Raw genomic sequence first — 26,085 nt, forward strand, 5'->3', positions numbered from 1 at the left:
TTCCCAGGTCTGTAAGGGGTCATGGTGCCTTGCTGCTCACTTGGCACGTGCTTACCCTTGGTGAACTTTATGTAAAATGTCATTTTGCCATTTTGATGTACAATCCTTTGCTTCAGATATGTGTATGAATGTGCCTTCTACTTCTAACAGGTAGAACAGTTCTCAGAGCTTTGTTTTATAGGTCATAATCCTCAGTTTGGCTCAGATAAAATTCCCTCTTTTTCCAAATTTTATTGTTAATTAAATTTCCACCAATGTAAGTGAGATAAAAAAAATAGCGAGTGTTGGTGAGGATGTGGAGAAAAGAGAGCCCTTGTGCACTATGGGTGTGAATGCAAATTGGTGCAGCCACTGTGTAATACAGGGTGGAGGATCCTCCAAAAATTAAAAATAGATCTACCATATGATCCAACAATTCTACATCTGGGTATTTATCTAAAGGAAGTGGAAAAAAAAAAAAAAAACTCACTTGAAATGCACCACCATGTTCACTGCAGCTTTATTTACAGTAGACAAGACATAGAAGCAATGTAAGTATCCTTCAGTGGATAAATGAATAAAGAAAATGGTGTATAAAAATAGAATATTTTCCAGCCAAAAAAAGGACATCTTGCCATTTGCAACAACGTGGATGAAACTCAAGGGCATTATGCTAAGTGAAATAAGTCAGACAAAGAACAAATACTGTATAATCTCACCTATATGTGGAATCTGAAACAATAATATTTTTAGGATTGATCCATGTTGCTGTATTTATTAGTAGTTTCTTTTTCTTTTTATTGCTAAGGAATATACCACTGTAGGACTATAATTTAAATTGAATATCCATTCTTATGTTGATGGATGTTTGGGTTATTTACAGTTTGGGGCTCTTATGAAGAAAGAGCACTTTTGTACAAGTATTACTGTAGGCATGTTTTTATTTATCTTGTGCAAATACACAGGAGTGAAATTTCTGGGTCACAGGATAGATTTTAAATTTATATAAAACTTCCAAGTAGTTTTACAAAAATGTATCATTTTACACTGTTTCTAGTAAAGTATGAGAGTTCCATATACATCCTTCACAATATTTGATATTGTTATACCCAGGCTAGTAGATGTAAAATAATATCTCATTATGGTTTTAATTTGCATTTTATAGACAATGCTGCTGCTGAGTTCCTTTTCATATTTTTAATGACTATAAAAATTTCAGTTCAAATATCCATTTTTCATCAGATTATCTTTATATTACTTTTAATTAACTTTTTATATATTCTAAAAATTTCTCATATTGCATGTATTGAAAATATTTTCTCCCTATCTACATTTTCCTTTATCAATTTCTTAGTGGTATCTTTTCATGATCTAATTTTAATTTAATTAAGTCTAATGTAGCACTGCTTATTCATTTAGAGTTAGTTTTGTCTATGAAATCTTTGCTTACCCCAAAGTTGTGAAGGCTTTCTCCTGTATTTACTAAAGCTAAAATCTTAAACTTTTGTATTCAAGTCTTTAATCCATCTTGATTTAACTTTTGAGGATGGTATGAGATACGGGTCAAGGCTCACTATTTTGCTATATATTTATCCATTTGTTCCAGCACCACTTATTGAAAAGACTTTCCATTACACATTCAGTCTTCTTGGTACTTTTGCTGAAAATAAATTGACCACTCATGTAGCTCTGTTTCAAAACTCTGTGTTCTTTTCCATTGACTTATTAATTAACACTAGATATTTTTTAATATGCCTGCTAACAAATGGAAGACATTTCTTTCTATTCATAATAGTCTGAATTTTTTAAGCATGCATGGGATGTTGAAGTTTCTCAAATGCTTTTTCTTCAACCATTGAAATGATCATGTAATTCTTCATTTTTATTATTTTTATTAAGTGAATTTTATTAATTTAATTTCAAATGTTAAAAAAGCAACTAGATTTCCTGAGATAAACCCCATTTGTTTGTGATGCTGTATTTAATATATTGCTGTATTCAGTTTGCTAATATTTTAAGAATTTTTCCAACTAGTTTTATAATAAATTTCTTTTGCATGTAATTTTCTGTTCTTGTAACTTCTTCCTCAGATTTTGATATTATTATCCTGGGTTAAATCTCATAAAATAAGGTGAGAAGTGTTTAGTCCTCTATTTTTAAAAGAGTTTCTGTAGTATTGATATTTTTTTCTTTCTTAAATGTTTAATAGAATCCTCAGTGAAGCCATATGGGTCTAATGGCTTTGTTGTTTATTGATTTTCCAATTCAAGATTTTTGATTATAGAATCATTTTTTAAAATAGATTTGAACAACTCAGATTGTTTAGTGTTTTGTGTAGATTTGGTCTCTCTTTATTCTCTTATTTTGCTTTAAAAGTTTGTAAGATATGTAGTGGCATGTCCTTTCTCATTTCTGATATTTCTCATACATATTTTACTTCTTTTTAAAAAATTGTTCAGCCTCTCTGTATGCTTATATAGCTTAATGTTGAATTTTTAAATATTTTCAAGTGTGCTAACCATTTGAAAACATAATGCTTTTACAACTACTGTATATAATTAGTGGTGTTTTAAAGTGACAGGAGGTGTAAATGCTGCTGTCTTGTTTTGGAGATTGCTTCTAGCTTCTTCCATTTACATATAGTATAACATTACCCTGTTCCAAAAATTTCTTACAAAACTGAAAAAATAAGTGAGGCTTGTAACATATTTCAAAAAATTTCCTCACTACATTCTTCCTTTCTTGATAAATTGATAAACTCCATTATGTCTGAAAATTATATCTTATCTTATAATTTTAGAAATAGAGCATAATTGTTGAGATTTCCTTATATGCACACTTCAGTAAAATAACAAGGTCATCTTTCAGAATTCTCTGACATAAAACTTTTAGGAGAGTTTGGAATTTTTTCTTGCTGTTTGTGAATCCACAAAAATATATTTATGAAAACATGAGAGAAAAAAATAAGCGTTCTACCTATTAAGACCCCTAATATGAAGTAAGGTGAATGCAGATTCAAGTTGCCTTCTGCCATTTACTGGCTGTGTGACTTAAGATAATTTGCTTGACATGGGTCCCTCATATGTGTAGCAGAAATAAAAATAAAACAATTATTTGTGTGAGGTTGAACATGATAATAATTCTAAAATATCTGTATAATTCCTGGAACATGTAAGTAGGTAATTAATTTTGATATTTTATGAAATATATTGTTTTTTATTATGATTATATTTTATGTTTATTATGATTATATTTTATGAAAAGTTTAAGTTGCATAAAAATATGTAATTGAATATAGCTGCCAGTTGAACAAGAGCAAAGATTCTCTTTTCCCCATCATAGCAACCCCAGCACAAGGGAAAAACAAACCTGTTACAAATGAGTATATATTCTCTGCCATTTCTAAACAGCCATGCTGCTAATAATGTAATACAATAACAAAAACATTAAAATATGTGTAATGTGTTAATTGAATGTGTTGAATTCATTGTGGATACATAAATGGGAAACAACTTTTTTCTCTAAGTTTGCCTTTCATTCAGTTATCTCAAATCACCCTTTCCCTTTTTTTGATGTCACCTTGGGCAGATCTTACAGCTTTCTAGCCAGTCCAAGGTATTGCAAAGCTTTTTCTAGCACAAAGTTAAACTCCAATCTCACCTTGATTTACAATTTTCCCCTCCTCAAGCCAGGTAACTGAGATTTTGGGACTGGAAGTACCTGAATAGCAGTACTTATATTTTCACTATAAGTCTCTCCATCTTCTGGTTCTTCCAGAGTTAGTTGAGAGGAAGGGAAATAACAAAAGACGTATATGATATGCAGAATAATGGTCTCCCAAAGATGTCCACATACAAATTCTCAGAACTTATGACAATAAGCCTTACATGACAAAAGGTATTTTGCAGATGTGATTGAGATTACAGACTTTGAGATGAGATTATCCTGGATTGTCTGAGTGGACCCAGTCTAACCAAGTGAGTCCTTAAAAGTAGAGAAACTTCCCCAGCTGTGATCAGAGATGCTTTGAAGGAAGGTCAGAGAAACAAACAGTAACATGAGGATTTTATGCCCAGTTCCTGGTTCTGAGAGGTAAGGTATTATGTGAAAAGACTGAAAAGAGGCCTCTAGGAGATATGGGCTGCCTCCCACTGACCACAGGCAAGGAATCGGAGACCTCAGTCTTATAGCTGAATGGAACTGAATTATGCCAGTGGATGAATGATCAAGAAGACAGATTCTCTTCTAGAGCCTCCAGAATAGTCTGTTGACACCTTGATTTTAGCCTGGTGAGACTCATAGGGATTTCTGATCTACATAACTGTAGGATAATAAATTTGTGTCATTCTAAGCCACTGAATATGAGGTAATTGTTACAGCAGCAATAGAAAACTAATACAAAAGGTAACTAATACAGCTTATGCTGTTCATAATTCTCTGCGTAGCAGGCATCCAAATTCTGAATTACCTTGGGATGAACTTGTGAGTTTTCAGAGGCTTCAGTGGTCTTCTATGCCTCAGAGTTCCCTGACATACTGCAGTATTTGGCAGAAACTTCTTGACCACATTCTTTCAATTCATTCCAGAGCAGTATACTGGATTTATGGAGTCCCTCACTCCAGCTGGCTACTTTCTTCAGAAGAATCTCATCAAAATTATTTGAGCCTGGCTATTTCCGAATAAAGCCATGTTACCTACAGGAACTCTTAACTGCTTTGCCCTTCATAAACCGAGGGTAAAGACTGCCACAGCTCCAGTGATGCACTCTTGCTTTTCTTCATGGGATTAGTTGGCTTAGCATAGAGGTGAGACCAGGGTGGATAGAAGAAATGTCAAGATTGGTAGCTCTCACAGACCTACAAAGTCCATGCTTCTCTTTCTTGACAAACTCTATTCTTATGTTATGCAGGTTAGGTGCTGGAGGGTTAGAGTGGGTATTGCTCACTAGTATGAGTTGGCATCTTACATTAATTTTGAAACACCTTTCATTATCTCCAGTACCCATTTTCTCTCTCTCTCTTTCCCTCTCTCTCTCTCTCTCTCTCTCTCTCTCTCTCTATATATATATATATATATATATATGTATATATATATACACACACACACACACACACACATATCTGCATTTAAATGCATTATATTCACATTGACTTTAAATGTATTATAAAGTTAAAAATTATAAAATTAACATAAATTAGATATACTATCTGATTTCTTTTGTTGTAGTCTCCTTAGTTTTCTCAATGGCTACATAGGCTAGGAGGTAGATTCATTGGCAATCAAACACTAATATTAAATCCAACTCTCTCCCTGGCACCTAATTCTTCAAGTCCTTCCTCTAGTTAACAAAAACAAGAGCACCTCCTCAAGTGGCTTTCCATAGCCTCAGAGAAGGGATACTAAAAATTGTGAGGTGTCTTCAGGGACGACACAAACTTATTGAAGAAGGAGTTATAAAACCAAGGCCATAGTTGTCTCCTTGAACCAGATACAGCCTTATGAATGCAAGTGCCATTGGAACTGACAAGCAATTTTCACATCTTCATTAACAGAAAAAGTTCTCAATTTGTAGGGAAGGGGCTTTCCAGGAAGCTGGAAAGAATGAAAAGAACACGGATTATATGAATCAAAGTGATAGAAGCTACCTTTTTAAGCTCAGACAAATCTTTGTCCATGATACTCCTATGTTCATCACTGGTCTGTATACCACAGCAAATGGAAAAAGAGTCAGTCTAAGAAAGTTGAATCCAGGTTTTCATAAATTCCTTATATGAGCTTTTCTCTTTGGCATAAACTTGAGAACCCACATAAAAATTCCTCATACATCTTTTTTATTATAAAAAATTGAATTGTTAAGCTACATTTTCATTGTCTACTACTACAAGATGACTACAATGGAACTCAGTAATACAATTTTCAAAGATAGTAACAAACTTGTCACATGAATGGATGATGTAAAGATTCCATCTCATTGGCTTTAAGATTTTCATAACTTTCTTGTCTGGGAAGAAACCAATATTAGCACTGCTGGGAATCAAACTCCCTCCTTGAAAGAACAGTAGAAATAGTAGTAAAGACTGTGGAAAGACTGAACATGAAAGGGAAAGATTTAGAGAATCAATCAACAGGAAACTGTTCAACATTCTTTCCCTGAAGAAAAACCAGCATATAAATCTGCTGTCTTTATTATCTAGCTTGGAGCAGCTCTCTCAGTGGGTTGAACCTTTGTTTACTTTTTGATTCCTTCTACCTTTCTACCTGCAGCTAATTCCTGGCAGGATGCCATCAGAGTATTTAAACACTTTTAGATCTCTGTCAAAAAAAAAGAACAGTTGACTGTATTGAAATAGATATTATTAAGACAACTTTCATGTGAAACAAGGCTAAAAATATGCAGGGGTGAAGAATAAGCCATTTGGGAGAAAAAAATGGCAACTTTTCAAGACTCTATAATTTGTGGTCCTTATGAATAACTTAATAATGTCCACACATTCTAGGTTATGTTAGGCTAAATTTTAATAATGGAGCATTAAGCCTTTAGAACATCATTGAAAAAAATCATAAAATAGTTTCTCATTCTTTTGCTAGTTTTCTACAGGACAATTGAAATATGTTAAAATAATCCTTCAGTCTTCCTTAATGTTCATATAATATATATAAATGAGGTCACTGTTGCTCTAAGAAACCCAAACCTGTTGATCTATGTGAGTCTATGTTATTGTTCCTCTGTAATAAGATTTAAAAAATTACTCACACTGCATTTCAACATCCAAAAAAATTAGAGGTTGCTTTTTTTCTATAATGTACCTAATAATTTTTTGTGACACTCCAACCCCTGCCAACTTCTCTCTGGTAGTAAAATTTACAATTAGCAATTAACTATATGTGAATGCTTTTCAGTTTAAAAAGTTATCTTTTCAGTTTAAACAATTATTTTCATATAAATGGTAGACATTTTCAACTCCAGTTCTTGCAAGGATTTGATGTAAGCCATACACCACTTCTTCTTCCAGTATTAAAGTAACGCTTAACCTTAATGATTACATACGTTCCCTTTGTCCACAGTTTGAGAAACACCATCCGTCTCTGATCTGGATTTACGAAAAGGAGAGCTTTCCTTCTTTCAGGAACATATTCTTGTAAAAAGGATCAAGAAAGTCACAACCAATCAGTGATATGTTATTCTAGGTAATATATATGTTCTTTTCTTCGGTTCACTCTTGAAGAAAGACACAAAGGACAGAGGTGGGGCAATTTAAATCTAAAAGCTAAATATGTTTAATGTAGTAAATTCCATTTCAATCCTTTTTTTCTCATCCTGACTAAAAGGAAATAGAAACACTGCTGTGTTTAAAAAAAATACTTTTCTATTCCTTCCCAGAAGCGGGGGGGTGGGGCTGGTGGCTTAAAAATAGTAAATAATACAGCTTATGTAACACTAGGGAAAAAAATAAGCATTTAAAGTCAATTATTTTTACTATACTTTAGAGAAGATGAGGCTCATGTGGGTTCTCATAGCTATTTAGAAAAAATTATAGACCTAAGAAATAAATACAAATAACATAGCTGCTAGAACACTTATCCACCTCTTAATCGTTTACTAACGTTTGATTATTTTACTTTCAAAGCAGAGATGTTCTTATGGTAGAGATTCTGGATGCAAAATATAAGGAAGGAAAATAATATCTTTCATTTAAATCATATGTGTAGGGACCTTGGGATCAAGATGACAGAGCAGGAGGATCCTGAGCTCACCTCCTCCCATAGGCACACCAAACTTACAACCAAAAATTGAACCACTGTTTCTGAGAACCACCTGAAAACTGACAAAACTGATTTTTTACAACTAAGAATATGAGGAAATGGCCCATTGAGATGGGTGGGGCAGAGATGTGGTCTAATCAGAACCCACACCCCCAGTGCAGTGACACAACTGCAAAGGTACCAACTGAGGAGCCCCATGTCGAGCCCCCCAACCCAGAAGACCTACATTGGGAAGATGAATCCCCATAATGTCTGACTTTGAAAATCAGTAGAGCTTATGTCCAGGAGAGTGAGAGTGCTCTGGAAAACTGAGACACTGAGACTCCACTCTTAAAGGGCTCACATACAAGCTCACTCTCTCCAAACACCAGTGAGGAGGCAGCAGCTTGAAAAGCACCTGGGTCATATAAGAGGGATATTGACTAATTTTAGAGCATGTGTCAGAGGGAAAGGGAGATAGTGGAACTTTCTCCAAGGATGGAAGTGCTGGTGGGAACTTTTTTTTTTAATTGTTATTTTTTTTTTCTATTTTTACTTTTCTTCCACCTGGTAGGTCTGGCACTGGCAGTTGGCATTTATTTCATTCTCTATCAACTTAACTAACACTATGTGACCCACCTTACCATTTTACTTTAGGACTAGACACACCCAAACCACCTATTCAGTATAACCCCACATCACCCATCCAGTGGGTGGCCCTAGTTGAAACTGGTGCCCCTCCAAAGTGGCTCCCCATCCTGGGAACCAGACCCACACACCAGCATGCCCTCCACAGTAGTGGTTGGGCCTTGTAACCAGTCACACTGGAGGGCCAGCCCCACACATCAGCACACCCACAGCAGTTGCAGCTGGAGCTCGTAGAGAGGGACCAGCCCCACCCACCAGTGAGCACAGAGCAAACAAACTCAACCACAACAGGAGGGCACACACAGGCCACACAAGGGATACCCCCAGAGCACCTGGCTCTGGTGACCAGGGTGATGGTGCCACTGGGCCCCACAGGGCACCTTTTACATAAGGACACTGTTTCAAAACCTGAATATGTAGCTGATATACCTAGAGTGTACAAACAAACACAGAGAGTTAGGCAAAATGAGGAGACGAAGGAATACCTTCTAAATGAAATGAGAAGACAAAACCTCAGAGAAAGAACTAAACTAAATGGAGATAAGCAATTTACCAGATAAAGAGTTAAAAGTAATAGTCATAAAAATGCTCACTGAATTCAGGAGAAGAAAGGATGAACTCAGTGAGAACAACAACAAAAAGACAGAATAAATAAAAAAGAAAAATAAGACTGAAAAATAGAATAATTGAAATTTGAAAATACACTAGAGGGAAATTGACAGCAGACTGCGGGAGGCAGAAGAATGGATCAGTAATCTGAAAAACAAGGTAGTGAAAATCACCCAGTCAGAACAGAAAATTTAAAAAGAATCATAAAAATGAGGGTAGTTTAAGGGACTCCTAGAACAACAGCAAATATACTAACATTAACATTATAGGAATCCCAGAAGGAGAAGAGAGAAAGAGACAGAAAACCTATTTGAAGAAATAATGGCTGAAAACTTCCCTAACCTGGGGAAGGAAACAGACATCCAAGTCCAAGAAGTACAGAGAATCCCAAACAAGATGAACACAAAGAAACCCACATTAAAACACCTTATAATTAAAATGGTAAAAATTAAATATAAAGAGAAAAATCTTAAAAGCAACAAGAAAAAAAGCAAGTTGTTACATGTAAGAGTCCTCCCATAAGACAATCAGCTGACTTTTCAGCAGCTGTAACTATACTTATATCAGACAAAATAGATTTTAAGACAAAAATGGTAATGAGACCAAGATGGTCATTATATAATGATAAGGGTGTCAATTCATCAAGAGATACAACAGTTGTAAATATATGTGCACCCAACATTGGAGCACCTAAATATATTAGGCCGATACTAACAGATTTGATGGGAAAAATAGAAAACAATATAATGATAGTAGGGAGCCTCAATATCTTACTCTAAGCAATGGATATATCATCCAGACAGAAAATCAACAAAAAATGTTGGACCTGAACTACACTTTAGACCAAATGCCCCTAACAGATATATACAGGACATTCTATCCAACAGCAGGAGAATACATATTCTTCTCAAATACACATGGAACATTCTCCAGAACTGACCATATTCTGACAAATTTAATAAAACAACAAAAGATTACATTCAACAAAACAAGACTTATCAAATTTAAGAGGACTGAAATCATGCCAAGTATCTTTTCCTACCACAATGAGATGAAACTAAAAATCAGTATCAGGAAGAAATTTCCACAAATATGTGGAAATTAAACAACACACTCTTGAACAGCTAATGGGTCAAAGAAGAAATCAAAGTAAAATTTAAAAAATCTTGAAACAAACAAAAATGCAATCATGATATTTAAGAACTTATGGGATTCAGCAAAAGCACTTAAAAGAGAGAAGTTTATAGTGATAAACACATTAAGAAAAAAAAAGTTCTGAAGTAAACAACCCAATTTTATGACTCAAAAAACTGAACAAGAGCAAACTAAGCCCAAAATTAGCAGAGACCAGAAAAACAATTGAAAAGATTAAAAAAACTAAGCTCTTTTTTTTTTTTTTGCAGATGCTACATCTCGAAAATCCTAAAGAATCTAGCAAAACACACACACACACACACACACACACACACACACACACAAAAAAACACATGTTAGACCCAATCAATGAATTCAGTGAAGTGGCAGGACAGAAAATCAATAAAGAAAAATCAATTGTGTTTCTATACACTAACAACAAATGATCTGAAAAAGAAATGAAGAATACAATCCCACTTACAATAACATAAAAAAATAATTAGCATTCAATTTAACCAGAGAGGTGAAAGATCCAAATACTGAAAAGTATAAGATTTTGATGAAAAATCTAAAGAAGACAGAAATAAATTAAAAGATATCTCACGTTCTTGGATTGGAAGAATTAATATTGTTAAAATGTCAATACTACCCAAAGCCATCTGCAGATTCAATGCAATCCCTATCAAAATTCTGATGACATTTTTCACAAGTTGTACGGAACTAAAAAAGACCCCAAATAGGTAAAATAATCCTGAAAAAGAAGAACAAAGCTGGAAGCATCACACTTTCTGATTTAAAACTATACTACTACAGTCAAGTAATATTTGACATGGAAGACACAATATTCAATGGAGAAATGGTAGTTTCTTGAATAAATTGTGCCGGGAAAACTAGGTAACCAAATGCAAAAGAATGAAATTGGAACCCTATCTTACACCACTCACAAAAATTAACTTGAAATGGTTTACGGACTTAAACATAAGAACTGAAAATTAAAAAGTCCTAGAAGAAAACATAAGCAAAATCGCCTTGACATTGGTATTGACAATGACTTGTTTTTCTATCTGTGGTTTTTATCAAGATATACTTGACATATAACAGTATATTAGTTTCAGGTATACAACAAGGATGATCCAAATACATATATATATACACACACACACACACACACACACACATGATCACCACATTAAGTTAGTTAACATCCATGAGCACACATAGATTTTTTTCAAATCAATAAGGTTTATAATTACAAAACTGAAACCAGGGAACAATCCAAATGTGCAGCAGGAAAATGGGTAAATTGTGTAATTCAAAACAGTGGAAGTAATAGAAGCTACACACAACAAGTATGAATCTTACAAACAATGTTGACTGAGAAAAAGCAAGTTTCAGAAGACTACATACAATATAATACCATTTGTATAAAGCTCAAAGGCAAGAAAAAAAAGCAAAACATTGTATTGTTTAGACCAATGTTTATATCTGGTGGGGCAAAACTCCTTTTCAAAAAGAAATCAAAGGAATGAATAAACGATCATTACAACAATAAAGAAATTAGCTACCTCTGGGGTGGAGCAATGGAAAAGAATCAAGGGGGGACAAACAGGGAGTTTGGGCAGTTTCTAGTAATGATCTGGTTCTTAAATTAGTGGTAGGTAGTTCATTTTATCTTATTATTTGTGTAATTTGTATCTATTGCATGTATCAAATGATACTCATTCAAACTTTAGAAAAATTTGGGCACAAAACGGGATCTGTAAATAATGATTTTTTGGACATGATTAAAGCATATGCAACAAAAACAAAACACAAGTGGGACTACGGTTGTTCCTCAGTGTTTTTGGGGAACTGGTTCCAGGACCCTCCATGATACCAAAATCTGTAGATGTTCAAGTTCCTTATATAAAATGGTGTAGTATTTGCATATAACCTACTACATTCTCCTGTATGCTTTAAATTATCTCTAGATAACTTATAATATCTAATACAATGTAAATTCTATGCAAATAGCTGTAAATACAATGTAAATGTTATGCATATAATTGCCAGTGCAGCAAACTCAAGTTATGTTTTTAGGAACTTTCTACAATTTTTTTTCCAGAATTTTTTTTTGATCCATATTTGGTGGAATCTGCAGATGTGGAACCCAAGGGCTAACTGTATAACCAAAATAAAAAGCTTCTGCACAGCAAAAGAAACAATTAACAAAATAAAAAGGTAACCTATAAAATGGGAGAAAATATTTACAAGTCAGTTATCTGAAAAGAGGATAATATCCAAAATATATAAAGTCATACAACTCAAGAGCAAAAGAAAATCCAATTAAAAAATGGGCAGTGGAATTGAATAGACATTTTCCCAAAGATGTAAAAATGGCCAACAGGTACATGGAAAGGTGCTAGATATCACTAATCACTAGGGAAACACAAAACAAAACCACAATATCACTTCACATCTGTTAGAATGGCTGTCATCAAAAAGACAAGAGATAAATTTTGGTGAGGATGTGGAGAAAAAGGAGTCTTTGTTCATTGTTGGTGGTAATGTAAATTGGTACAATCACTATTGAAAACAGTATGGAGTTTCCTCAAAAAATTAAGATAGGTATCATATGACCTACCAATCCCACTTCTTGTTATATATTCAAAAATAAAAAATAATAACAGGATATAAAAGAGATATTTTCATACCTATGTTCATTGCAGCATTATTCACAATAGCCAGGATATGGAAACCACCGAAGTGTCTGTCAGTGGATGAATGGATAAAGAAAATTTGGTGTGTATATATGATGGAATATTATTCAGCGATGAGAAAGAAGGAAATCCTGCCATTTGCAACAATGTGGGTGAATCTTAAAGGCATTATATGAGGAGAAATAAGTCAGACAGAGAAAGACAAATAATGTATGATGTCACTTATATGTGGAATCTAAAAAAGTTGAACTCATAGGAACAGAGAGCAGAGTTGTTGTTACCAGGGGCCAGGTGCTTGGAGGAAATGGTGAGCTGTTGGTTAAAAGGTACAAAGTTCCAGGTATAAGATGAATAAGTTCTGAGGGTCTAACGGTGTTTATAGTTAATGATACTGTAATTTATACAGTTGACCCTTGGACAACTTGGTTTGACTGTATGGGTCCAGTTATACTTGGATTCTTTAAGAATATATACATACTAGAGCTCTACACGATCTGAGGCTGATTGGATCCATGGATACAGAATTGCTGACACAGAGGGCCAACTGTAAAGTTTTATGTGGATTTTCAACTGTGTGGGGCCTCAGCACCCACAACCTTTGCATTTGTCAAGGGTCAACTGTAATTGAAAGTTGCTCAGAGAGTGTATCTTAAAACTTCTCACTCTAAAAAAGAAATGGTCATTATGTGACATGATGGATACATTAGCAAGTGCTATGGTGGTAATCATTTTGCAATATATGTGTACCAAATCAACATATTTAAACTTTAAATTTACACAGTGTTATATGTCAATTATGTTTTAATAAAAATGGGAAAAATTATTTGTCAAAAATTAGAAAGTAAAATAGAGTAGTATCCTACTACCATTAGATAATCAACAATTATTTTATTTTCTTCTAGTCTATTTTTCCTCTATATTTGTTACAAAGATATACTCCTTTTACCCAGATCTGTTTCCTGTCATCAACCTCATGGAATGTTTCAGAAATTATGCTCCATGTATCTTAATGGGCACATAATTTCCATTTGGGTTGATGAAACAATTTTGGAAATAAAGAGTGGTGACGGTTGCAGAACACTGTGAATGTAATTAATACCACTGTATTGTACACTTAAAATGGAAAATTTAATGTTTTATATATACATTTTACAACATAAAAAGTATAGAAAAATCAATCAGGAATTTCTCTATTAAAAATAAATTCAATTTGTATGAATCAATATTACAAACATTATAATTCTAATATGTATAGACAGCAAGATCCAGACTGTGATAATGGGAAATTGATTATATTTAGAAAATGACTTGATTATTATATTTTCTAATACATGAATTCAGTAGGGGCTCCTTTGCAAATTTCTCCTTATATTAATAGTTTTTGAAGTTGGGTAATTTGAGACTGGCTAAGTTATATCTCCTAAGGTCATCAAGGTTTAATGTCACCTCATTCACTTTCCTCAGAAGTGTTTCAACGATATGCATGGTTCACTCAGTTTAATGATCTGGGACAATGGGAATGTACACATCCTGTTTTGTGGCTTCCTGCAAATGAGACATTCATGAGTATTTTGATATTCATGAGTAAAATGGGCCAAGTACCACTCTTTCCCTTCTTACAGAAAGCTTCTAAGTATAAATAGTGTAAATTCAGACATATATTTTTATATACTGTATATATGTCCTGGGTCTACTTCAAAAGGTGAAAGCTCAGCAGAATAATTTCCTTGAATTATATCTTAATCAAGATTTACTGATTTTTTCTGCTTTAAAACATTTTAAATGGCTCACTGTCAATATACCAATGAATCTGATATTGCCAGCCACCATTACGCTGTGAAAGAAATATAGATTAGGAAATAATCAGAGAATTGCTTTTTATTACTCTTTACAAAAAAAAAAAAAACCTAATCAGAAATAGCTTTGAGGTTAAAAAAATTGATGCATGTGGTAACATAATATCATGGTTTATGTTTATTTGCTATTTTAAAACAAAACTGGAACTAATGTAGGATTTGGAATAGAACTATTCTGGGATCACAGAAATTTAGAGTGCTAAATGATTTTGAAAGCAATTTCCCTATTTTTAATCTAGTATTGTTCAAATTACATTTCATTTCTCCAAACTGAGAAGAGGAAGTATATAGGCATGACAGCAATAACTTGTAATTCAAGTATATTTTACGAATTCTTTTACCTTTATAATGAATATAATTTAATTTGCTTCCACAAAAAAATTATTTCAAATTATTTGGAATAGTAAAATAAGAGTTTCCTCGTTTCTCATTTGGGAGAACATGTTAGCAACAACATAAATGGACAAGTTGATTTAATGTTTAAGAAACAAACATATTCTATGAAGTTCTTCTATTAATCAGTGATCTCTAGTTCCTTATCAATCTCCCACTGTTCCTGATTTTAATGTTAAATTCTAGATGAACTAACATATCAAAATGTGTTTCAGATATTAGATATTTGACATATCCATTAAAAACCACAATACACTATATGTGGTATATTTTATTTGTTGTTTAAAAGTTCAAGTTCAGAAACCAGATCCATGGCTTACCAAGTAAATGAATGACCTTGGGAAAGTTTAGCTAACCTCTTTACCTCACTTTAGTCATTTGTAATACAAGACAATAAGAGGACCTACAAAAACAAAGAACCATTTGCTGTGATTTTTTAGCTCATTTGGGTGTGTGTGTGTGTGTGTAGGTGTGTGTGTGTGTGTATGTGTGTTTAACAACAAATATTATTTAAAAACTATGATATGACACTAGTTAACCTGATAGTATAGTTAATTATTTTAAAGAAAAAAAAAACATTAAATACCAACAGAAACCCTACTCACTCAAATAAAAGATAATAACTGGGAAGTACACAAAAGCTAAAAATTAATTCAGGTCCTTATAACTAATACTTTCATCCACAGGTGTCTGCTTTGATAAAATCATGACCATTAAGATATAAAGTATTTCAAAAAGGAGTTTTTATATTTATCTATTTATTTTTTTACCATCTTTATTGGAGGATAATTGCTTTACATTGTTGTGTTAGTTGCACATGGAAGCAACCTAAGTGTCCATCGACAGATGAATGGATAAAGAAGATGTGGCACATATATACAATGGAGTATTACTCAGCCATAAAAAGAAATAAAATTGAGTTATTTGCAGTAAGGTGGATGGACCTAGCATCTGTCATACAGAGTGAACTAAGTCAGAAAGAGAAAAATGACTTTTTTAAAATGTATTTTTGTAAGGGACTCAAGAAATGAAACTAGTGCTGCTCTTTATTATACTGTGAAGTCTTAGTTCTTTTGTGGAAGAGGGGTCTTGAAAACTATGGAATCATTAGGAAAACATTTATTGTCTTCTTCAGTGATTTAGATTGTATAGGCTTGGCAAATTATTGCTTGTCCTTGAAAGAGAAATGTATATGAACATTTCAACAGTTATCCCCTAGGCAATCTGGAAGAATAAATGGACTTCATAGGGGTGTAAATTAATATAATCTTTTGGAGTTCAACTATTTTGGCCCTGAAATGCTATGTTTAGGTGGCATACAAATATATTAATTCAATCAAGGTTTCTAATAAAAAATTTTAAATAATTATATGAATAAATAACTTTAAATAAATTATTATAAATCCATACTATGGAATATCTTGCTGATGTTATAAACAAGGGATTACACATACCTAGCTAAGGAAATTTTTAAGAGTCAAAAGCAAATTTGAAGATAGTACAATGGTATTATCTCAATTATGTACAAACTCACACACATATACATTCTGAAACTCCAACAGATATTGCAGTAGTATGTATATATATCTGAAGATACAGAGAAAGTATTTAGGAGATCATATATCTTATAGATAACATCTCTTACCTCTGGGGAGAGAACTAAAGATGGTAGAGATTAATAAAGAATTTAATTTTATCAATGAATTTAAAATGTAAGAATAAAATAAATCTACTACAACTGGTTGTAGAATATTTTAGTCAGAAGTTCTCCTTATGATCAGGTCATAGAAAAGGGTTTAGAGAAAGACAAGAAAATGAATGTCCCAACAGTTTAACAGCTTCTCTCAAGAAAGCAAAATGGGCCTAGAACTATGTTCATTTCCAGCAACCAAATATCAGTGCCTATGGCCAACAATTTGGAAATAAGATCAGAAAAGCCATTTATGGTCACTGCTTGACGTAGTGAAGAAGGAAATGAACAACAACTGCAAGTACTAAGAAAAAAATAGATATTACAGAGTTAGAGAGACACAACTGTCTCAAACATATGAAACTTAGGGGAGATGAAACATCTGAAGTTTTCAGGAAAACCTACTGCATGTTATTATATGTATAAAACTCCTGACTACCTCTTTAAGAAAACCTACATTAATGACCCACAATTTAATCTAGTGTGTATTTCTTTAAGTCATATTTTAGTTTCCTGATGTAACTTTGTGTAAAAACCAGTTCCCCTTTTACCCCATTGCTTATCAGGATTATATTGTGTATGGGAGTAGGGGTTCATTTGGGATATTGATGCTAAGTTGGTACAAAGCATTAATTAATATTGTAGCTCAAATAGATTTCCTGGGTTTTACACTAGGCTTTACATCTCTAACTTTGGTCAAGTTACTCAACCAACATACTCAAGCAATGAAAACTGTAAACTCAAATAAACAATATGGAGATGAGACACTATGTTCGTATTGATCATCTATTAATTATGCAAAGAAAACCACGACAAAACTCAGTGGCATGCAATAGAAGCATTTATTTCTCACTGTCATTGCTATGGGTTCGTAGCTTGGATTCTGGTCTGTTTCATGTAACACTTTTCTCGTGGTCTTAGTAGAAGATAAAGTTGGCAAGCTTCTTTGTACGAGTACAATGCAAGTCTTTGCTTGCAGTACATGCTCTATCATCCTACTGGCCAACGAAAATGATAAAGCTGTGTCTATCACTAGTGGAAGTTTACCACTCCTATGATGATGCAAGAAGAAATGAGTAAATATTTTTTCATAATAATCTAATTACCACAGGGTTCCCTCAAGTCCATAAATATTCAAAACTTTCCCATATGAAAACAATCTCACCTTTTCACCTTCTTCCCAGCACACCCAAATTTCTTCAGTTATAACACTAGGCTTAAAAGTCACAATGTTATGATATATATATCTGGCTAGTATATATGTATGTGTGTGTGTGTATATATATGTGTATATATAGAGAGAGAGATTTATAGATTTATAAATGAATTTTCTGCACTCCTCCCAAACACTCATAAACATTTATGCAAAGTACACTGGTGGTACAGGGACAGGATAGCAACAGACAACCTTATCTTATAAAAAAAAAACCCTAAACTAAAAAATATATGACACACAGTATTTCCTCATTCATAGCAATTCTGAAATCTCATTAGGCAAATGTTACCAGGTTCCTGTACAATGGGCATAGATACCATTTCTATCTTAGGTCCAATTTTACTCCTGGGAAGTAACTCCCATTTCCATTGTGCTCCACAACTCTTGCCTCTATCCTCTTGTTTTTTCCATAGATCTCCTTGGTCACTTCTAGATAGGAAAGTATGCTCTCTTGGTGGCTTGCAGCTTTTTTAACCTAAATTCTGCTTTTAGATAGTTGGGAATCCAGAGGTTTTATTTGTTTTTCTGTTTTTGAATCTTGAAATCTTTCCATCTTTTTTTTTTTGCATGATTTCTGTCATGCTTACCAATCAAAGATCTTTCAAAAACTTTTTTTTAAAACAAATTTACCTAGGTTAATAGCTTAAATGTGATTTTGATGACATCTAAAACAACCTAGATTGAAAACAGAGGCACAGAATTCCTCCATGCCACTAGTAGTGCTGTGAGCAGAACTGCTTATCATTTATCAGATAAGACGCAAGAAATACATAAAGAATAAAGGTAATATAGAGAGTAGGCTGCTTGTATGTGCCTCCAGTCAAAGTGGGAATGGTAAAAATATATGTGTTTGTTTTCTATTGCTACTATAACACATTTCTTAGTGGCTTAAAAAAACCCACAAATTTATTAACTTACAGATTTGTAGGTCAGAAATCTTGACACAGTTCTCTGTAGCTAAAATCAAGATGTCAGCAGGGCTGAGTTCCTTTCTGGAAGCTCTGAGGGAGAGTCTGTTTGCCTGATCATTCAGGTTGCTAGTAGAATTTATTTCCTTAAATTTGTAAGGCAGAGGATACATTTTCTTGCTGGCTAACAGTTGAGGGCAATTCCCAGCTTCTAGAAGCTGCTCAAACTCCTTGACTCACGGTCCCCTTCCCCCATCTTCAAAGTCAGCAAAAACAGCTTGTGTTGGAACCCCCGGGGCTGATGTGTTAACAATATGCAGATTAAGACCTACTGAATGAGGATGTACAAGCCAGCCTCACGGGGTCTGCAGGTACTCCCTCAGCCTCCAAGCTTCCAATATGGGGAGGTGAAAACCCTAACCATTTTGAGTGAAGGAGTAGTTCCAGTACACTTACACAAAGGAAATAAAGTCATAAGATTTATCACTTACAAATCCCAGAACAGGGTGCAATGAGCTGGGGGAAGGGTAGTCCTCTGTCCCAGGTCACAAGTGAGCAGGAGACAGACAGCAGGATTGCAAACACCTATTCTGTACTAATAAAGTGGTTGGGGCAGAGGTCACTAATTTTTAATGGGCTCAATTCTGAGTGGTCATTTTAAAAGGTGTCCTGGGAAAAGAAAGGTGGGAATCCTAAGCTGTGGTCCATATTTAAATGTCCAGACTCTGGGTGTAAGCAGGTTGTCATATTGTATAATGCCTAGGCAGCAACTCAAACAAAGATGGCTTTCTCATCACATAGCAAGTCCCTCATGTTTCTTCTTCTATAGTAGCATTTCTCTCACGCACTCTTTTGCCTTCCTCTTCCACTTTTAAGGACCCCCATGATTATGTATATAATACTCCAGTCAAGGGTAATATCTCTAGTTTAATGCCCTTATGCTTAATTCCATCTCCAAAGTCCCTTTCACCAGGAACTAATATTTTCTGTAATAAAAAATATTACGAAAGCCATAAATGTGCTTGAAGATACAACTATCAATTTTCAAAGAGCTGACTGATTCTAGAATCCAAGTAATTTTGGCCTTTCACAGATAGTAAACTTAATCAATGTTGCTCTAACTATATGTACCACTAAACACCAAGGTAATAGCTAAAGGCTAAGCATCAAGGTAAAATCTAAAGTACCTAAAAATCAAGGTAAAACTAAAATGAAATCTATAGGGCTTCGCTGGTGGCGCAGTGGTTGAGAGTCTGCCAGCCGATGCAGGGGACGCAGGTTCGTGCCCCGATCCGGGAGGATCCCACATGCCGCGGAGCGGCTGGGCTCGTGAGCCATGGCCACTGAGCCTGCGCGTCCGGACCCTGTGCTCCACAACGGGAGAGGCTACAACAGTGAGAGGCCCGAGTACCGCAAAAATGAAATCTATTGTTACTCTAAATTAAAACTAATTAACATTAGGTAATACACAATGCACTAGTGTTAGCAAATTGTGCTAATGTCACAGCTGCCAAACTGCTTAGTTTTTTTTGTTGTTGTTTTGTTTTGTTTTTTGCGGTACGCGGGCCTCTCACTGCTGTAGCCTCTCCCGTTGCAGAACACAGGCTCCGGGAGCACAGGCTCAGCGGCCATGGCTCACGGGCCTAAACGATCGCGGCATGTGGGATCTTCCCGGCACGAACCCTTGTCGCCCTGCATCGGCAGGCAGACTCTCAACCACTGCACCACCAGGGAAGCCCTGCTTAGTTTTTTAATAAAGGAAATAAAGAAAATCCACATGGAATTTATATGCTTGTCTATTTGCAAGATTGAATGGATGAGAAAAAAATAATTTTGCGAATGTACTGAATATTTTCTTAGGCCTGTTGTGAGCTCTTACAGAGACCAAGTTTTATAGTCTGGGAAAATTTAGGTTCATATGACTGAAGTTGTTCAAAAGAGAGCCAGACAATTGAAAGCAGAAGTAGAGCTTAAAAATCATATATAAGACAATCCACTGTGTGGATCTCAGATAGCCTCTTTCCCCAGCCACCCATTTCCACCCATTTCATATTTAGACTTTTTCCACTGAGCTTATGAACAAAGTGACTATGTTGACAAGGTTGGGGTTTATTAATGAACTAAATAAAGTAGACTTTCCCTGGCCCAGGCTGATGTTGCTAGAGCTGCTACTGAGCATAACCATGTCCAGAGCAAAGATCTACACTAAACACACACTGTGGCTCATTTCCTAGGGTGTCATATAGACACCAGGTTGTACATGGACCACACTGGAGAACTTTCATCACAGAAGGGGCACTACCTTTTCTTCACTGAAACAGACACTTTGCCTGGATATGCATTTCCTTTTTGTGCCAGTAACACTTCTAGCACACAGCATTGCTTCTAACTGAGAAACTCATTTTACAGTAAATGAGGGTCCGGATTGGGCTTCTGGTCATAAAATTCAATAGTTTTTGCTATATTCCTAATCAGGCTAAAGCAGCTGGCTTGGAGGAATGGTGGAACGGTCTTTAACGATTCCATTATAGCAACAGAATGAGGGTAATGTTTTATCCTACTGAGAAAAATCCTTCTTCAATGTGTTATATGCTCAGAATCAGCAACCAACATAGAGTGTTGTCTCTACCAAAGCCAGGATTCACAGGACACCAGAAATCAAAGGGTGGAAATGGGATGACTCCCTTTATGATACACCAGTGAAATGTCTGCTTGGCTACTTGGCCACTTTGAACTCCTTATTCCAGTCAACGAACAGGCAAAGAAGGGTGTTATTACATGGGCTAAGGTAAATGTCTGACTACCAAGGGGAAATTATATTCCTACTACCCATCAGGGATAAGAAAAAATTTTGTTTGGCATGCAGGGTATATCTATTATTTGTATTCACAGGTTATAATACTTAATGGAAAACTACTGTTGTAAGCAGTCTTGCCAATGACCAAGACCCATCAGGGAGGAATATTTAGGTCACCCAATTAGGCAACAAAACAGGACAAACTAGGTTCACAGTTCAGGACAAAGGGTATAAGAATGAGCAGTTATGATCATAAATATCATAAATAAGTGGTAACCATGTGACCAGTTACAGAAATTGGGACTTCATTAGTTGTATTTCTGCATTAATATGGATATAATTATAAATATATTAACCAGTTCTTTCCTTTTTTATTTCTCCTCACCCATACATTTACCATCTAAAATAAAAATAATTCATAGTAGTTAACTTATATTTGTTTCAGTAATCCAAAGATAAGGGTGTCTCATCTACAAGCAAAATAAGCATCACTGTAAGAATAAATTGACCTTTGGGACATTGTTTCATCTTTTGGGGAGATGATTAGTATATTTGTGATTTTATTAAAGATAATTGCATCATGAAGAGATTCATTTAGATTATGACGGTGATGACAAGTTTTGAAGAATTGAGAATATGGGTTTCACATTGTATGAAGATACATTTATAAGAATAAATTGTCCACCTTATACATTTATGATATTGAAAATTATTCTATTTGGATGCAATTATTTTTCCGTTTATTATAACTTACTGATATTCAATGAAATAGTTTCATTATTATGGCAATAGATTTCCTCAAATTTAGAATTTTTCTCTTTCTTGGACTTTCTTTAAAAAAATGGTCGAGCTCTATGGTGCCTACTTGTACTGATAGGGATTTATGCCACTTTGTCATATTTTGTTGATTTTTCTGAATTCATTTGTATTACTACATCTGCTTTTGGCTGATGCATTTTATAAGGAACTTAATTACTATATAATTTAATGTGTTTGCTGGTTAGTATTGATTAGTCACTACCTTTTAGTATGAACCTTGATTTAATGGGAAACTCATTTGGTTTTACTTCTTATTATATAACTTTATAAATTAATACCAGTAAATATTTCTTTAATTAAACTTTCATATAAAGTTGGTTCAATATTTCAGTATATCCAAACTTACAGTATTGAAATATCTTTCAAAGTTTGCATAATGAAAACTACTTAGTGTTTTTTACTGCTGGGATGCATGTTAAACAACAGCATAACTTACACAGAAATCGTATTTTATGTATGTAGTTTAGTATCAGGTAAAACTAAACTCTATTATTTATACAGATCATAAACCAATAAAGAAATAAACATGATAATTTGTACAAATCAAGATTCTAATTAAGTCTAAGGGTGAAGGACTAGCACAGTGGAGCTTTTGTGGATGATGGATCTTTTTTTATTATTGAACTAGGGAGTGATGACATGGGTGATAGCACCATACTTATTCATAAAAGTGCTTTTTATGAATTTCTTTGCATCTATGTCATATTGCACAATACATCTAAGAAGAAAAATTATACATAAGAAAGCACACAATTACCTCGAGAATATTTAACACCAAGAGTTATTATTTCTATTACTATTAAAGATAGGTTGCAATTTTACATTTTAAATTTATTTGTATTTGGATTATATAACATCTCTAAGAATGTGTCATTATATCAATATTGTCTTCTTGAATTAAAAAAACTAATTTAAAATATAATACAAATACATAATTTATATTGAATTTATAACTGTCCTCACATGTATACTGTTATAAATATAGAATGCTACTTTATATTGCTTGATATATATTTTATATATAATACTCCACATTGAGTTATAACTCAATAATAAGTTATATATATAAGTTATTATTAATATATATAATAATATATATAATATATAATATTATATATAATATATATATAATAATATATAATATATATATAATAATAAGTTATATATATATATATAACTCAAAAATAACTCCATTGAGTTATTTTCTCTAACTTATTAATAAATTATAACGATTAAAAATCAGGAACTTATTGTGCAGAATGAGCTTATCTTAGAATGGATCATTTCCTTCTTTTAATATTTTAATTTATTTTAAATTTCTTAATAAAGCTTTCTAAGGCTATAGCTATCTAATCATCTAACACAACATACTGAGTCATTTTCCCATAACACATTTGAAAGGATTTCTTTGCTGTTTCAGCACTTCAATAAGGCAGCTTAGAAAACTTGAAAGCTCTACTTAAGAAAAACATGGGGATCATTATTTTAGAGAAGATTTATAGTCTTTTTATTTAAATTATTGCTTAGAGGTAGTTCATTTTAAGAGCTAGAAGTAGAACATCGGACTCTTTCTATAAAATCATAGATATTAGAACTAGAACCTGTTATAGAGATTGTCTCAATCAGTGCCCTCAGTTTAATGATGAGGAAAGGAAGACCCAAAGAGAGGAAGTGATTTTCATAAAGTCAAGTGAAGAGACCTGATCCTAATGAACAAAATTTTCTTAAAATGATGTCTTGTTAAGTGACCCTTGATGTTTCCTGATTCTACAGTAACATTCAATTCCTTGAATTCAATGTTTTAAAATAAATTCTCTAAGAAGTAACAGAAATACGATTTTGATGTTGCATTAACCTCTCAGACCCAGTCTTATCTAACTTCTAATTATTAGGTTAAATGCAAGAAAATCGTATTTTAGGTTGGTAATAATTTTTATGCATTAGATATCATCTAGCAGAGAGAATTTTGGAACACTTTTTATTCTTCTTTGATGAAGCCTCGAGCATTCTCAAATAGTAGAGAGCAGTGTTCCCTCAGACATCCCAATGTACACCTCACCTAAAAGTTACCAGTGTAATGAGCTGTCAGCAGTAAACCTATTTCACACCTTCTCTAGGACACAATTTTAATGGAAAAAACGGTTGGTGAATCCATAGGGAGGTTTCCATGACAATACCTTCAAAAAATAGCCAATGGAATAGAACACTAACAGTTAACCTAGGAAAACTATTAGCCAACTTCCTTAAGTCACTGAGAAACAAGATTCAGAAGCATAAGCCAATGAAATATTTTCTTTCAATTTTTGTATAGATATATGTTGTTCATTACATTTCATTTGCCTATATTTCAAACTATGCCTAAAATCTAGCAGTTTTATGAAAACAGGGTTTTTTTGGGGGGGGTTAATGCTTCAACGCCTCTTGTGTTCTCTGTCAATTGACATTTTTAAAAGAGATAAATTATGTATGTAACTGGCTAAATCTGAATAATCTAATTATGTAATAAATGTTAAAGAAATGAAACACAAAATACTTATTTTTAGTTAGGAATAGTAAAAGATATTTAAGTGATTGAAACAGTAGATTATGCCAATTTATATTACTTTGAGTTATACAGAAACACTCTTAAGTAGGCATTCAAATAGATTTTGAAAGTCTTGATACTAGTAGATATTGGAAGGAAGCTTCAATTTTTACTGTGTCAGAGAGAAAAATTAACCACAAAGTGAATACTCTCTCCATTTCAAAAAATTCTACTTAGAATTCAAACATATCTCCTTGATATTACTAATTTTTGATTGATAGATGCATAATATATTGATAAGAAATATCTCTGCTTAGATTCTCATTTAATAAATACATTTATTTTACCTTACTTAACAAATAGCAATTGAAATCTATCAAATTATGTGTCATCAATTTTAAAAATTAAGTGAAATACTGGGAACATGATCTAAAATTATAAGAAAATTATACTAGGTAATGAACTTTTGATTTAGCCTCTAAATATCCATTTTTACAATTAGAACATATATAGTCAACATGTTCTCTGTCATAAGACATAGCATTTACTCCATGCTAAAATTTAAAATTTTGAGGAATAAAGTCTCCACTGCAGTGAATATTTTAATTAGTGACTGAAGTAAATATGGATAATGTTATATATATTGTTCTGTGTTTTGGCTCATGATATTTTTCAAAATGTCCCCTTGGTTTGTGTCAAAATTTTCATATATTAGAATAATTATATATATATATATATATATATATATGTGCATGTATATATATATAAAGGGTTGGCTGCAATTACTTGACTGTGTTCTTGAAGATTGTGTGATTTAGGGAGAGAAGTTTGCCCTATTTATTTTTAAATCCTTGATAATGTGGTAGAATTCTGATCACAGTGATGATTTATTAAACGTGATAATGGATTTCAATGTTTAAACACAAATTAACCTGGGAAATATGAAATAAAAGAAAGCATGCTCTACATTCTGACAAGTATGTATTGAGGCAAACATATCTAGATTCTAGATTATATATGGCACATAGATTATAATATGAAATAAAGATTGAATTTTTTATTAGAGTTCT

The sequence above is a fragment of the Phocoena sinus genome, chromosome 3, assembly GCF_008692025.1.
Source record: "Phocoena sinus isolate mPhoSin1 chromosome 3, mPhoSin1.pri, whole genome shotgun sequence".
In the NCBI taxonomy this organism is placed as follows: Eukaryota; Metazoa; Chordata; class Mammalia; order Artiodactyla; family Phocoenidae; genus Phocoena; species Phocoena sinus.